At 37.6% G+C, this 17760-nt stretch overlaps 1 pseudogene across 1 annotated transcript; it reads right to left on the minus strand.

Moving 5' to 3' along the window:
* Positions 1–806: 806 nt before the first annotated feature.
* Positions 807–16632, minus strand: LOC106053939 (uncharacterized; annotated as a pseudogene). Its single transcript, XR_008774468.1, has 6 exons — positions 16498–16632; positions 15566–16030; positions 10647–10726; positions 9729–9786; positions 3594–4163; positions 807–1618 (listed from the first exon to the last, which is right to left on the minus strand). The product of XR_008774468.1 is annotated as an uncharacterized LOC106053939 (transcript).
* Positions 16633–17760: the final 1128 nt, after the last annotated feature.

Here is a 17760-nt window from a genome sequence, read left to right on the forward strand (position 1 = left end):
ACTTTATTTAAAGCTGAAAAGCACGGAAAGCTGCTGGCAAACATGTGCAGGTCGGTGCCTGATTTGACCCAACATTATTAAAAAAAAAGATAGAAAACAAAGCAGGAGGAAGTATACAGCCCTGCCCATTTTCTATGCGGAAGTCATCAGACGGGCCACCATCGTGACATACGAGTAACCAACAAGAAGCTGCCTGAGAAAAGAACCTATACACGTTTGTATCTATATTCTGTTTATAACGTTTATACTTTTGGCTTAACCAGGATTCATTCATGTGGAGAAGGAGGCTTGCTAAAAAAAAAATTGTTTTTAAATCATTCATTAACTTTTAGAAGAAAAACAATCGGTCATTACATTGTAATAGTAAAAAGTAAAGTTCCCCTTTCAGACCTTGTGGTCTATAGGGCAGTTAATGTAAACGTCATCTGTTTCTGTAGCCTACGGTTAACAAAGGGTGTCATGTGGCCAGCACAACAACCAACCGCCTTTACTTTTCCCCAACAAACATCAGTTACCCATTAGAGCTGGGTGGGCTCAAAGAAGCTGAAATTAAAAATCCCAGTCTTCCCCAGGATTTAAACCCCAAAACCACGGTTCGGTATCCAAGCACTTTACCGCTCAACCACCTCGCCTCCATTACATTGTATATAGGAGGTATTGTCTTTAAAAAAAAAAACAACAACAGTATTTTATTTTTTTTATTTTTTTAAACTAAATTCTCCAGTTGAAACTAAACACACACACAAAAGTTCAAATAACAACTCTTTATTCCTCAAGCTTTTGCATACAAACAATATTAAAATATATTATTGTCATATCAAACAATTTATTTTATTCCCTGCACAAGTATAAGCTCTGGGTTAAAGTAAATGTCACATTATTTCAATATCATAAGACAAAGACATTATTCTCTATTGGCTTCTCCTTTACATCTTAAAGATAAGAGAAATCCAAAAATTGAAGAGTTTTATTTTCTTTCTCTAATTTTCATCTCGCTAAAGGCGACACTCTTAAACAAACCAGTAATCCCATGCCAGACCATTCCCTCCAATGATAACCTGCCCCATTTGCCGTTTAGATTGGTCTTGTGGCAGTCATTGTACCAGCAGCCACCATGACAAAACACGGCACAGTTGTCCCTGACCTGAATGTCGTTATCTCTAATCAAATGTCGTAAAAAGCATGCCGTTATGACTTCTGAAACTATCGGCGGCATTTCCTGAATAGTCTCCTATCTGCAGTTTATATTTCTCAGCCTCATTCAAAACTTTAAAGTTTTCGTACTGCGCATAGTATCTGGTATTGCCGTATTCTAAATCTATTCTCAAATCATATTGTCCAGTAGAAGTTAACTTAAAAATATTTTCATTCCCCAGATAAAATTCCCCAATGTTGTAATCTCCAAAGCCGTCACGATACTCCTGCCAGCCTCTATAGAAATCTACTTTTCCGTTGATTCTTCTCTGGATAATGACCCATCCACCGCCGTCTGTCTTGGTGTCACACATGACCTTTAACCCGGAAGCTAACTTTACAACCTCACGCTCTTCAAGACTGTACATCTCTAGGTTACTGCACGATGTAGGAGGTTTGAAGTTTTTCTGGTGAAATTTCTCAACTGTTTGTTTTGCCAGAAATAAATATATAAATGACATAGTCTTTAATTTCTAAAAAGTTTATATATTTATAAAATTTGCACACACGCACACACACACACTGTCACACACACACACACACATATAGATATGCAAACTAAAATTCTATGGCCTTATCACAAGGTCTTCGGGACTCGCAAAGACCTTCCTACAGGAAACAGTACCTAAAAAAGTGAGGCGGATAGAGAAAATGACGGATAGACAACAAGAAGAAAGGATGGGCCTTCCACTGAAAGAGGCTCTATCCAAGGCAAAATACAGAGAGGAAAGGAGAAAGAGGGTAGACAGATCTTATGTGGTGACCCAACGTTCTTGCAAGGTATAGATGACGATGAAATGTAAAGGTGAAATATATGATATCTAGATAGATACATAGATACACAGACAGAAAGACATATAGACATACAGAAAGACTTACAGATACATAGATAGATAGATAGATAGATAGATAGACAGCGATTAATTTGTATCAAAATTTTTTTATTTTTTTTTCATCTGTATCACTACCTATTTAAAAAGCCTACACATTTATTTATTTATTTATTGTTTTGTTAAAACAATACTTACTCTAACACCCAATCTCGGATTAAGCTGAAATTTTTCACAATTATTTCTTAAACTAACAACGCGAAAAAAAACATTTAAAAAATATTATCCAATTAGTTAATTAACTATTGGCAATTCATTATTTTGTGTAATATCTTAAACGAGGGAAAGAATTTGCACTTTACTGAAGTGTAGGTATTAGCTGAGTTAGATCCCTTTATAGATCACTGCTCTAAATTGAAACAAACAATGTATAGCTACTATACTTTAGTCATAGGTACCTCATTAGCAGAGTGGTTAGCACGTCGGCCCGAGATCGAATTCCGGTCGTTCCCCCCCCCCCCCCCCCATTTCTTGTAAATGCCTTCAAAAATAATTACAGTAAATCCATCCAGATATTTCAATCTTACCTCCCCCCTCCCTTCATTTTACCAACTGGTCCAGACAAGTGACAAGGCCATAGCGTATTGAGAAAACTTAAAGCATCAAATAGAGTTAAACAAAAATAATTGGTTAAAATAATACTAATATGGCTCCTTCTTTCTCTGAAGACAATGGATGCGCCCAGATGAGTCACTGACTTTGGTTACGTCTTGAGACGGGGAAGAATCTGGAGTGACTAATGTTAGAGAGCTAGTTTAGTTAGTTGGGTTGCGCACTTTATTAGACCGACAGTGAATATACATTTTATAGTGACGACATAGACTTTGGGTTAGAGATTAGAATAGACTTTTATTAATCAGTTACTGCTAGACCCTTGAGGGGTAGACATCATTATTAGTGACGCACTAGACTGTGGCCCATTCTGTATTAAACATTGTTTGAAGTTTCATTCTGAGTGAACTTAGTTATTGAGTCTGTGTTCCTGTTTGGTACCTGTTCATTCTTGTGGCGGATTTCATAATAAAGAAACTCGCAGTTGTAATACACTCAACAAGGTACGCACGCACTTAGTATGATTTAACATCGTTAGAAATACTTTAACTACATTCTGATTTACACATGCATCCGTTACACTAATCAAGCCAATTATTAAACGCACATATTGTTGTTGGTCTAGATCAGTGGTTCCCAAATTTGTAGACCCCTAGGAAGTCGTCGTAATCCTATGGTGGTTTATATAGACTACTTTGGGAATCACTGGTCTAGATCTATTACACATTCAATTACAAGGCTGATTCAAACGATTGGCTACAATTACATTTCATATAAATCTTTTTATTTTTTTAAAGAATCTTGAACATTTTTCTAGTAAAACTAATTAATGACGACATGTTTTTTAACGGCGTTAACTTTTAACTTGTGCGTTTTGTCTTATTTGGAGGGGGGGGGGGAAGACTCAGTATATTATATATATATATATAATTGTAATTTTAAATAGAATTACTGTACCTTCATTGACCTGATTTTTCACTTCTATCAAAGCTGTTGAAATATTGGCCACCATCGTCTTCAGATTCTCTTGTAAATTGCTTATATTCCGTGTATTTGTATCCACGCTTTCTTTCATGATTTTTAGAGTAGACTCCACGTCGTTGCTAAAGTTTTCAATATTTTGTTTAGTTGAATCTATGTCTCTTTTAATGCCTACAACATTTCGATCTAAATCTTTCTTCATGCTCTTAATGTTTTGTTGGTTTTCTTGTATACGATCCTTGTCTTCCTCTACTTGGGTGACGAGTTTCTGTAGTACTTTCACCAACTCATCAATTGTTGGACTTTTGACTGTGATAGTTAACATTTCATTCAGCTTGTCGGTTCTTCCACCTGAATATTTGACATGGGCTTCACAAAAATATTTTCCAGAGTCTGAGAATTTGAGGTTGCTCCACGTGACTTGAAGGTAGGAGTCTTCCGGTTCGTTGACATAGATTTTACCTTTGACATTTTTTGAAGGAACTCCTCTGGTGATTATAACAACAGGTTGACCTTTGTTTACGTATGCTATGACACCATTGGTCTCTGAAAATTAAAAAAAAATATCAAGGATTTAATACAAACAAACAAAAAAACATCTACCTGAGAATGTATCGTCTTAGTAGTACAGTTTAATATATGGCTGCCTGGTCATGCGGTTTGCGCACTGGACTGTCGTTCAGATTTATCGATGGTCCAGGGTTCAAACCCTGCCCGCTCCCATCCCCAATCGTCCTGCGGAAGGTTTGGACTAGGAAGTAAACTATCTTCGATTCTGAAGGAACATCCGAAACATGTAAAACATTTAAATAATAGAAGAATATAGAAGATTGTTAGTTATTTCAGAGCATCGACTTTTTAAGTAAAGAAAAAAAACAACATAAAAATACATTTTTTAAAGATAATACCCGCACTAAACAGCTCAAAATAGAATACAATATTTCATTAAACACATAAGCCTAATTACAAAAAATCATTTTGTTCAAACTGAGTATCGAACTCGTGAACGTACGTCGTAAACAAATCGGCAAACGGGCAGGGCATATTTAAGCAATTAATTATTACTATTGTTATTACATGGACACCTAGATCTAACACTAGACTCTAGACCAGCAGTTCTCAACCTTTATTGCTCCGCGACTCCCCAGTACCATTCCTCAATAGGAGGCGACCCCCGAACGTACACTTATTTTACTTCATAAACGGGATTTTGCTGATATTATAAGATCGTAATCAAAATCTGACATTCATTATGTATTTTCATTGTTAGAAACTAGACAGTGCTATAGCTTAGTATTGTATTTAGTGTAAAATAAGACCACCTCGCGGGATTGGGGGGGGGGGGAACCTGCTGCATCTCTAATACTATCTCTTGATTTCTAGTTGACCAAACACTTCCAAATAGCCTACAGAGTTCTCACTGTTGCCTAACTTTTTTTTTCGTTTGGGGGGGGGGGCACTACCTGTAAAACTTTGAAAAACGCTGCTTAATTGCCATAAAAATGTTGTTGAGCTGTTTCACTAGATCAGGGATTTTCGAAGAAATCTTTGCAATATTACATCAGACTACTTCTGAATTTAGACATACTAATTAATAAGCTAGAAAATTCGCAAACATGTGGTTGTAAATGAAAGTAGAAGGCGCAACATATCTCAGACAGAACGGGGTGTGACTGCAAACAATGATTCAGAAACGTGTTACTAACACAGAGAAATTATCTTTAGCTTCATCGCTATTAATGAGTTCAATTAACTCTATCTGTCAGACCTCCAGGACATCTTCAGCTTTGGGAATGAACTACTGGCCAATGCAAACCGGATGTCAAGTGTATTTAGACAGTAGGATGAAATTTTGTTAGCGTGCAAATGCTTATGTCCTTTCACAGAATCAATGTTCTTTTCCTCATAGAAAGCAAAAAAGATTTGAAACATGTCAATTTTTATTGTTGCCCTATTTTGTTGGTGAAGTTTCATTTGGAAGAAAATGATCTGCTTAAATCTTCACCATGAAATATTGTTTAATCACGCTATAGCGTTACGTCACAAAGTTGATTATTTTTCAACTAATTGTGAGTAGAATAAATCGGAATAAGACAGCCCGCACCTAAATTACACGAAAGACAATGCCTTTTAGAAGCTTTGTAAACCAACTTATATTTTCTAGTCTTTAAAACGGAACAACAAATTGTGACAACATGTGTTCACGGTAGGTGATAACTGGGGCCATTGAAATTGGCCCTTGTGAAGTGTCGCTAGAGAATGCCGATCATATCCTTTAAAACTGCATAGTTTATTTAGAGACCCGAACAAGACTCTTCACCCAAAACGCTCCTATAGAAGAAAACAACTGCAAATTTCACGTCATATATTGGACTAGTCATTGGAACATAGAAACTTAAGAAATAAGAATGCAGAATATTTATTATAGCACATACTGTTACAAATACTTGTGTAGCGACAATTAAAATGTTTTGTGTAACAGCTAGTTTGTATGATAAGTTTTATGTATGAAGAAGTATCTACCAATGAAATACGATGTCTACCTTTAAACAATGAGGTTACATTCACTCGCGCCCTCGCTGTTCTCTGGTAATTTATCCGTGTTCTTTCGATGATGAAAAGACGAAAAACACAAATTTTCATTGGCAAATGGTCGATCGACCCCAAAAAGGGTCGCGATAAACATGGTTGAGAACCCCTGAGCCTCGGGGAATGACGTTCAACAACAGAGTTACTTTCAGACATTACGGGAAGCCCATGCTTTCCTCTCCTGCTACCATTTAAAGTTCATCCAATTTTTATGTTGTCTAATGCGTTCTGGATTTCTAAACAAAGCTTACGTATTAAAATTCACATTTATGAATGCCTTGTTTAACCTTTTTTAAAACGTTTATTGTTTAGTTCATATCTTACGGATTTTCAATTTCTTTAATTCCTGAAATGAAATATAAATGCATGATACATTTCACTTACTCTTAAGCGTGTCGCATAAGCATAACTCGTAATCTTACAGACGATTGTCCAGAAGAGATGATACGTCGTGCATTAATCTGCATTAATTTAAACTTATACAAATATATCTGCTGGACAATAATAATGTTCGAACTCAAATCTGATTCAGTTTTCTGCAACATCTATCCTCGAATAATAATACATTTAGGAAATGCCAATGGAAAAAAAAACGTATAATGTGACAAGTATTACATGTTAGAATGGACGAGACATCCATATTTTGGATGGTCATAAGCCAGGGGTCGGCAACCTTTTGAGTCGGAAGAGCCGAAAATTACAATTTACAAAATTCCGAAGTTTTTAAAGAGCCGCAAAGTTTTTTCTAGCCAACTATAAATAGTTCTCACCAATGATTTTTTAAAAATATAAAAGTAGTGTTTTTCATAACAAATTTAATAATATATTTATATATATATAGCATTATTAAATAATTATTTTTTATTTCGGTAACAACTAAAGAAGTTAAACGTTTATTTACAACATTAACTTGTACTTCAATAACAAACAATTAAGCAAACAAATTTAATATACTATTTAGCTTTTCATGGTTTTAGAAATTTTGGATACATTTGGCTTATACGGTAACTTGTTTTTTGTTTTTGTGTTTTTGTTTTTAGTTTCAAGCACGACTCTAAATGTTTAATTGTTAGCTGGCTTCTTACATTACATTTAATTATATTCATGCAAGAGAACCCTTGCTCGCACAAATATGCCGATCCGACGATAGTCAGCACTCCAAATGCCAACTTCTTCAACTCACTGTAGCAATCTTGAGGATTATTCCATGCGCCGAATCAACTCGCGGCATTCCTTAAAGTTGACCACTTTTGTTGCGTTACGTGTATACATTTTTGGACCTCCAACTGTTGAGTTGGTGTACTAGGAATGCTCGAATAGTTTTGTTGGTTTTGAACTGCTCAAATCTGTTAAGAAATTCATCTTTGATTCTTTTATAACTGTGCTGAAGTAACTCGAGACAAAAGTTGCACTGATTTTATCGCGATACTGCTTTAGACATTCAGCATGAAGTAATTGACCGCTCTAAATATCTTCTGCAAAATGAATAAATTTGCCTTCAAAACAAACCAATTCCTCTACCAAAACATAAGTTGGGTTTTCCTTTCCTTGCAGTTTTAGATTCGGCTCATTTAATTTCTCTGTTATATCAATCATAAAGTAAAATGTTTGCAACTTTTTGTCGTTCTCTAATTCGGTGTGATAAATATCTTTTTCATTTAGAAATGTATTTATTTCGTTCAAGCACAAAGCAAAACGTTTCAACACCTTACCTTTGGAAAGTCATAGCACTTTTTGGGGGGAAGAAGGAGATCGGCATACTGAGTCTCCATTTCGTTTAAGTGGTAGAGTGCTTTTGACAAGATGCTGTTTAACAGTCTTGATTGCCAAATTCACGACCTCATCTATTTAGGTTGGAATCATTTTGGGCACAAAGTGCTTCTTGGTGCATTATTCAGTGAAACGTAAGAATTTCGTGGTTTATTTTGCTCCGACGAATCGTCGTTGCTCTTTTATTTTTTACTGTCATATTCTGTCAGTTGCTATTTAAATGATTTTATTTGAATCTATCTTATTGTCTTCAAGGTATTTTTGCACGGCATTCGCCCAATCGTCCCCTCTAGTTTGTCACGAAAGCGGTAGCAATCCTAGAAGTTCTTCTTTTAGACCTTGGGAAGATATATACCTGACAAAATGGGCAACTTGTGTCGTGTCTTTTAGTCCCAAGAATAATCTATAGCAAGTTACATTTGAGGACATTTTAGCTATACTGTTTCAGCGGATAGTGGCAAATCTTTGATTTTTTTTTCAATATTTCTGGTTTGTTTTTTGAAATCATGAAACAGTTCTTCAGATGCATGTAGGAAGCAGTTTTTGACATACTCATCATTTGAAAATGGTTTTCCTTTTTGTGTTATTTCTAGTGGTGCCGCAAAGCTTGCCAGAATAGCATTACTTGTAGATTGCTTCTAACTTTGAGAAGATAATTCGCTTCTAACTCATTTACAAACAAACTACTTGGTACTACAAAAACAAACTATACGTTACAGTCAAAGCACGTGGTTAAGACGCCAATTTGTCTTGAGTCAAAGCGAATTAAGACCTACATAGAAACATCCGACGACAGCGTCATTCGAGAGCTTCCGGCGGACTGACAACAGTGACGACGCGTGTAATGGGGGAAGGTGTGGTGAAAAGCGAGTACAAGTGGCTGAGAGATAGAATCGGTGCCTAATCTTCGTTAAAAGATTCAGAAGTTCAGAACTATTTTTAAAAAATGTCTCGACACAATAAATATTTGTGTATGGAACTAGAGAGCCGCAGCTTCACATCCAAAGAGCCGCATGTGGCTCGCGAGCCGCAGGTTGCCGACCCCGGTCATAAGCGACCCCTGACAATTAGTCAATCGACCTCCCAAGGGGGTCACGACCAACAAGTTGAGAACCTCTGCTCTAGATCCTGTTCTAGATATAGAAGCTAGATGTAATGTAGATTTACATACAAAAGTATTAGTAAAGCTAAGATGGCTGCCTGGTCGTGCGGTTTGCGCGCTGGACTGTCGTTCAGATTTATCGAGGGTCCAGGGTTCAAACCCTGCCCGCTCCCATCCTCCGTCGTCCTGCGGGAGGTTTGGACTAGGAAGTAATTATCTTCAACTCTGAAGGAACATCCGAAACATGGAAGCGTGGCCGAGAGGCTAAGTGCGCTTGAACTTGGCTTGGCTACCTAGATGGGGGCTCGACGTTCGACACACGACTCGGGCAGAGTTGTGTTTACTGAGCGCCTAAAGGCAGTATGGAAAACCAACTCCTAGATACCCCCTCTCTCCCCCCCCCCCCCCCACTGATCCACAAATGACCGAAAGCGCTCTGAGCATGCTATAAGCATGAAAGTAGCGCTATATAAAAGCTATTAAAATAATGTAAAACAAACATATACTTTTAATAAACTTGAAGCAATGTAATTTTTTTTCTCTGTTGTCGTCAAATCGGTACTACAACACTAATACACTATTAGCGATACTAGCTGTTGTTCGCTAAACGTGTGTTTATGTTACGTAAATATTTGACAATGTCACATTACCATGAAGTATGAACAGAGACTGGAGTGTGGAAGTTTCTTTTGGATCCTGATTTGGTACCTAAAGAATAAAATTAATACAATTAACTTCAGAACTAGACAGGAGGATTCTATAAAAAGAATAGAGATTAGAGTATATTTACACAATTCATAGGTATTGGGGGGGGGGGCACGGTGGCTGAGTGAAGCGCTTGGCTTCCTAACGTGCGATCAAATCTTGGTGAAGACTCGGATTGTGAATAGCGGGATCCTCAGGGCGTCCCTGAGTTCACCCAACTCTGATGAGTACCAGACTTAAGATGGGGAATGTAAAGGTGTAGGTCGTTGTGCTTGCCACTTGACATCCTGCTCGTCAATCATTGGCCAAAAAAACAGATGACCTTAACATCATCTGCCCTATGGATCTCAAGGAGCTTTTAGGTATTACTTACAAATACAACTCAAATGAGGGAATTTAAAACATGATGTAGTGGCCACACGATGACCTGCTGAACCCAGTCAGAAGGCCACACGATGACCTGCTGAACCCAGTCAGAAAAGGCAAACTTAAACCGCATTTCCATATCACAAAATCCTCCTGGCTCGTGAAGACCTTCCTTCAGGGTACAGTACCAGACGAAGACAGAGAAAGTAATAAGAAGAAAACACCTAAGAATGAATGGGCATGCCAATGAAGTAGATTCTAATCAGAGAGAAACATAGAGAGGAGTGCAGAAGAACTGTAGACAGCTCATATGTGGTGCCCCACCAGTAGAACAGACTAATGAATAAGTGAAAGTGAAGGTGCTATTAATATACAATTGTGTATACTGTATATGAACATTAAATTTGTAAGTCAACATAAAAATGTTATAGCATTTGACTTTTGTATAATTAAAGACGTAGGGAAAGAGGAAAATAAAAGATACACAACAACTTTACCTTAAATACACATTTTAATGTCAATGGCTCAATTAGTTCTGTAATAATTTCAGAGCTTCCAGAGAATTGAATTTTTGAACCTGGACAAAGAAATATTTTCGTCTTTATTTTTACATTTGTCTTTAAATCACAAGTTTTTAAATAATGCAGTATTTCGAAATTTGACCTTCAACTTAACATGGTTTCCCTGACAAAATAGCACGGACAAAGTAGCGCCGACAAAGTAGCGCGAACAAAATAGCGCCGACAAAATAGCGCAGAAAAACATTTTTTAAAATCATTTTGCCAGAAATACTTTAGATTTTTAAAAAATTTTATGTTATAATTATTTTTAGTAATTTTGCGAATAAACAAAAAACAAAAACAAAACACTTTAGATGTCTAAAAATAAAAATATGCAAATATTATGCCAGAGTTATAATAATCTTAAATGAATACTTTCAAAATATAGCATTTATTTATAGCCTAATCCAAAAATGCACTTGAAAACACGCAACTAAACTTCAATCCTATTCAGACCCACACATATAATATAAGATTTTCACAAAGTTAAATTGTATGCATTGTCACATAGAAACTAATCAGTGGCTTGTTTCCGTACATTGGCAATATAGCTGCAAGACATCTGTCAAGTTGGAGGTACTTTGTCTTGCTTGCAGCTTTACTTCGTTCTCCAGCATTGTAGCTCAGAATCTTGTTCTCAATGTTCTCCTGTTCTCTGAGGAAGTGAGAGATTAACTTGTACACATTAGGGTGATGACCGTCAATAGACAGTTGAAATACATGGTGCCACCCCTCCACTGAATTGTTTCTTTGTGATAGACTGTCATGTACACGATCTCTAACATTCCATAATGCTATAGGAAATCTTGGACTCACTCTACGGTTTCGTGACTAGCGACCAATAAAGTTGTCCTCCCAATAGTCAGAAAAATCCCTAAATCTGGCTAACCATCATTTAGTTCCTCGAAGGCAGTATTTACATCGGCAGGTGGAACAAATGAGAATAAAGAAACATATGTGATATAAGAAGAACTCTCTTTCTCTGCAAATAAGGCATACCATTACATGTATTGAGATTGAAGAAGATAAAGACATCAACAAAAAAATTCTATCCTGGACTTTCACTTACTAAAATCCGAACGTTTTTACACATCATTCCGCGCTATTTTGTCTTGCGATATTTTGTCCGAAAATTTTCGCGCTATTTTGTCCGCGCTATTTTGTCGGCGCTATTTTGTCGGGCCACCTTTAACATGTATTAAACTGTTTCATGGATGGCTTCTGGTCGTGTGGTATGCTCTATGAACTGTCGTTACTGGTCTCCACTGTCCGAGTTTGAACCCTGCTCGCTGGCATCCCCATTCTCCTGTGGGAAGTTTGGGCTAAAATGTAACTATCTTCAAAAATCTAAAGGGACATCCAAAACAAGTAAAACAAACATATCTGGACATATCGGGATATTTATTTCCATTAGCTGACTTGTTAAATACTCATACTTTTTTTATATATAATTAATTACAGTTTTATATTTTAAAAAAAGAAAGAAAACCCTGTTTTACCTAAATTATTTTTTTATGTTACAAAAATTTACCGCTGAAAAAATTTATATCTTTAGTGTCTAAAAAAAAAGTGTCCCTAAACTGAGAAGTGGATTGGATATTTATGATGAGTCACCACTATATTAACTCTTTCTCTCCTAACTGACGATACCAACGTTGATTCAACCAGAATGTGGTAAATAATTACGGAGAGAAAGAGTTAAGTAATTTTTTTTTATTGTCTTTTGTGTTTCTTTGCATTGATAGAAGTGAGACTCAGTTCTAAGTTGTATCACGAAATTCAAAAGTAGAGACTCAAGAGTCGACTTACACTTGTTGTGACAGGTGGGGAAATGTGACGTGTGTTTGGCACGTTTTATGTCTAGGGGATGATTATTTTTAATGCTATCACACCCCCACTTATCAGCATGTGAATCGGGAGCAGACACGCAACGAGACAAAGCAATGAAAGATAGATACAAAAGTTAAAATAAAGGAAATTTATTTACATAAATATACATATAATAATAAAAGGGGGAGGGTTTGCATCTATCTCTAGTACATTCTATGTTTAATCATCACTCTTGCACATAATACGAGAGTATGTCACTTTGTCCTCTGACTTAGCTGGTTGTCCTGTTGATGTCGCAGCTGGCTGGGTCCTGGCTTGAGGTTCTGCAGCTGGAGGTGGCGCTCTAGCGAATAGAGGGACGCCGGCGATATAGTTCTTGTGGAGTCTCAGTCCCAAGTTCTAGTATCTGTAGTGGGCACAGTATGGCGGGTGGCCGGATACCGTGGGCACAAGGTTACTGCGGGCAGAGCTGATCTGCCGTGGGCAGTGTGAGTAACAGGATATGTCCAGTGAGTTGCAGAGGGTTGGCGTAGCTATGACGTCTCGCACAGATCTGACTCTATAGGGACGTCGCGCCTAATAGCTTGACAGGTGGGCTGTCGAATAGGCGGGCAATGCCGATAGCGCCAAGTAGTAGAGTTGGGTAGATCTCAGTAGGCAAAAGCAGCGCAGAATAGCACTAAGCACAACTGCAGGTAAATGGATCGTTGATCCAGTAACTAGGCAATAGGTGATTCTTGATAGCAACTAGGCAAGTGCAGCGCTGATAAGCACTAAGCACATAGATAGGCCAGTAGGCAAATAGGCAGGTAAGTAATCCGATAAATAGGCAGGTCAGTGAGCTAGTGCAGTGCTGAATAGCACTAAGCACAAAGATAGTAGGTGATTCTTGATATCAAACAAATAGGCAGACACCTGAGGGAGGCTGCGGATAAATAAAGACAAGTTAGGACATGTCTCTTATGCATCTTATCGATGCCCTCGACTGAGGTGCATTCGTCAGATTGGTAAAATTGCTTTAGAGCATAAAGGGGAGATGATGACAAATGGGATTTGGAAAATAGATGGCAGATAGTGGCAATATAGAAAAGTACATAAAAGGGGAACTAATAATACAAGAATGTACATAGAAGGGGAAATAATAGTCTCAAATAAACAACACAGGTGGATAGAGAAAGAAAAGGGGGGGGGGGTTGAATTGGGCGGTGGTCAGCGACCCAGATGATTGTTTACATATGACCGTGGGTCGAGAACAATGGAGCGCGCTTGAATGGTGTGTCCGTTCAAGCGGCGCAACTCTCATTAGGGTAAAATGAGTAAAGGGGAGATTATTCAATACAGGGGAGATAACTCATATCTCCTTTCTAAGCGCAGTATTAGTGCGATAGTAAAATCATCAAGGCGATCAACCGAGATAAAGGAAATAAAATAAGGTGTACAAATATATACATGGTTGCATCAACGGTCAATTGAGCAACGTAGCATTAATAGATTAATGCAATTCATAAATACATACATAGGACATGTTTATGTTCTCTACTTACGCCAGTGAGAAATACACAATGCACTAATTAAATATAAATGAAGTAATAAAATACACATGATAATATCCAATGGAAATAGCACAAAAGTAATTGAGATGGACTTGTGATTAAGTTCGGCTTACCACCAGGTATTCCTCTAGGAGGGAGAATAAGTGATATAGTCCAGACTCGATAGCTCAGCTCGAATGAGAACGAAAGAGAGTCTGATTTGAGTTGGTTTACTTTATATAAGCCTGAAAAGTGCGGGCGGACACAGGAATGCCCTAGGCTAAGATTTATCTTACACGTGGGTGGATTTGACTCGAGGTGGGAGCCGCACCTTGGAATATCACGCGGTGTGTTGACCAGGGTAATCTCTTAGATCAATGAGAGACGTCAGAGAAGGGGGGGGGGGGAAGGATTAGCTTGCATTCAAACCAAGGTGGTGTAAACCGCGACCGTCCTTCAGACATCCGGCGGGTAAGACAAAAGAGATTGTGTGTTTACCTTTCCCCGATCAAGGGCAGATAAATGAAAGGACGCGCCTTAGCTATCTCCAAGGTGGTCAACTAAGTCTAGCCTGGAGCGAAAAAGGTGTGGCGGGTGAATGATTTAGGGGTTGGATGGGGAAATAATTAAAATAAAATAAATAAATAATGAAAAATAATAATTAATGCTGTGATAAATTTGAGTGACTCTGACAGCGAGTTTTTGACTTGTCACACTTGTCTGAAAATTATTTAAGAACGAAAAAAATACATTTTAAATTACCGATGATTTCAGCGTTGATCCGACCTTTTTGCCGAGGAAAATCAACGGCGAGTACGTTTTTTTTTCAGAGTCAAAGAGTTAACGGACACACAAAAATTCTTATACATTTATATCAGTATTTGCAAGCATGATCTTTTGTAGCATAATTTGGCTATTTTTTAAAATAGTTTATTATGATTTTTAATTTTTTTTTATAGTTAGGGAGGCTTCTTTTTCCTCTTCGTAATTGTCATAGAGTTGAGTCTAAAACTTTTGGAACTCTAAGCTCATTGAAGCTTGAATCTGCCTGTCTAAACAAACTTCTGACTAGGAAAGATACAAGCTGATTATCACATCCCTATTACCGATGACTCATATCCGAGTACGCTAGGATTACAAGCGAGGCAAAAGGCCGAGCACAACGGGAAACCTCACCCATGTTCCTTCTCTGTACAACATCAGCCGCCCAGGTGTACGCCGTAAAAAAAAAAACGGCCCATGGGGGAACAGTGTGTGGATAGTGACATGTCTGTTAGGGCTTTCTTCGTTTCCCGCAAGAGATATGGACTTGGTCATTAGTCACCTTAAAGGGGTTTCTCATTTGTTTCCCTATTGGTTTCATCTTCTCTAACGACCGTTTCCACCCGAGCGCCAAGGTGAGGCTGAGAAATATTACTCGGGATTAGGGAGGGTTAAGCTTATCAAGTTGGTGAAGTTCCTGGTAACTCCAAATATATCTGAAAAGCAACTTACTTTGACTGGTGTCTGAGCGATCATCTTTCTTTAAACAGCATTGACAGACATTCTCGTCTTTCTTCAAACGTCGAATCTCTTCAATCAAAGCGGTCGAGTTTCTTTCATACTCTACCTCCTTATAAGCGAACAAGGAAACATTTGCTACATTGGCGTTGTCTCCAGTGACAGTACATCTGTAGACTTTAGCATCAAGCTGAGTTGGATTAAGTAGAGTTAAAGTTATAAACAGACTGCCGAAACTGAGTTGTAAATATTGGGATTGATCAAGTTGGTTCAGGTTTAGGGTTGAGGAGTTTAATACAAAAAGATCCTCAAATTCTTTGATAGTTTCATTGTAACGAGAAAGAGATAGAGATTTGATCAGGTCTAGTTGTTGGACTTGGTTGTTGGTTATAGAACAGTTGATCACAAGTTGCGCTGTTAGTTCTGATATCACACGCGGTACAACATCAATGATCAGTTCTGAAAAATAAAAAAAAATTGTTTTATGAAGCGAAAAACGACCAACCCGGTTTTACTTTCCCCTTCTACTGTTAGGTTTCCATTAGAGTTGTAACCCTGTATGCGACCATGTCTGAATCCAAGCCTTTTAAACCAGGGACCCTTCCATTTCGAAGCCTAACACTCAGCCAATCCATTCTGAGTAAAAAGAGCATCTGATAATTAAATGCATGCGTGTTAAAGGCATAAAACCTTCTATTATTAATGGAAGAAATTTCTAAATGCTTTAGATTAGTACAACCTAAGACGACCTATCTGAAATGCACGCGTTTAAATTTTTTTATTGCTATATGCTGTTCAAGGTTTATTTACGCACACACACATACACAAATCAAGGCGAAAACAATTTATTTCTTTTGCGTTACTCAAAATGCATTGAAAGACCTGAAGATGATACCAACAGGAAGCAGAATAAAAAATCAACTGACCTGAAGTCGACAAAAAAACTAAAGACCCGCAGAGAATGAGGTGTAGAAATAAGGCCATCGTGGCACAAATGAGTACAAGAATGAGAGACAGACTGGTTTATATAGTTTAAAAAAAAAGTGATAAGTTCATGTCTCAGAGTGCAGGAAACCTTCTAATCAGTTCAAGTTACATCAACATCTCTAAGTCTACATAACGTCCTGACAAGCGTGACCAGAGAGAAATCCTTGACCAGTGTGACTCGAACAATTATCAAGAAATGTAATAGTCTGTAACGTAATGAGTTGAGATAGAAGAAAGACGGAATGAAATAGAAAGACAAAGAATGAAAACACTTGTAAAAAAAAAAGCAACTATCTCGGTCAACTAACTTTTTAAGTAGGTCACTTGATATCAACCAAAAAAACAAACAAAACTTACAAGGTTTTTAAAAAAAGTTTTGTACTTTAGTAATGAAATGAAATTATCTTTTTTTTCAGTACAGATATCTCATGAGTTAAATATTTATCATCTACTTTTTCTTACTAGAAAAAAACAATAGTTGAAACTTTCTGTTTGTCTACTGAACAGAGAGGCTGAGGTCTCTGAAGACCAATGCCTGGTTTCCTGCACGTAAGTATTAAAGTGAAACAATTAAACAGGATTTTATAATTGCAAAATTTTCAGAATTAAAAAAAAAATTCAGATGCTTTTTGTAGTGTGTGTCTTACATAAAATAGCATGCTGTATTAACGCGGATTATATGTGGCCTGTACTACGACCAACCGCCTTTACTTTATCCCAACTAACGTCAGGTACCCAGGATTCCCCCCTCCCGGTTCGGAAACCAAGCGCCTTACCACTCAGCCACAGCGCCTCCACATGGTAAGATGTTATAATCCTTAAGTCTGAAGGAACATTCGAAACTTGTTTAACATATATAATAATAATAAAGCTTGTCTTCGTGTCCGAAGATAAAGTGAGGAAAGCAGCAATTCCGGTGACTGCGCAACCCCATGTGACCTACATATTTTGCCACATCCAAGGCAAGCTTTACCATTGTCTTCAGGTGGTCGATTTAGATTTTCTTTTCGCCGTCTGCGTTTGTCCTCGGCAGCGGATTTTCTTTTGGTCTCAAATGTGTATCCCGCGGCCTTCGTGAGTGACCTACCGCTGTCTCGTTCTGAGGCTGCATGCAATCAAGGTGCTCTCTTCTATGTCAGCCAAGGAAACATATATACTTGCCATGAAAGATCAGATCCATTGAACCATGATATTTACACGCT

The sequence above is a fragment of the Biomphalaria glabrata genome, chromosome 13, assembly GCF_947242115.1.
Source record: "Biomphalaria glabrata chromosome 13, xgBioGlab47.1, whole genome shotgun sequence".
Taxonomy (NCBI): domain Eukaryota; kingdom Metazoa; phylum Mollusca; class Gastropoda; family Planorbidae; genus Biomphalaria; species Biomphalaria glabrata.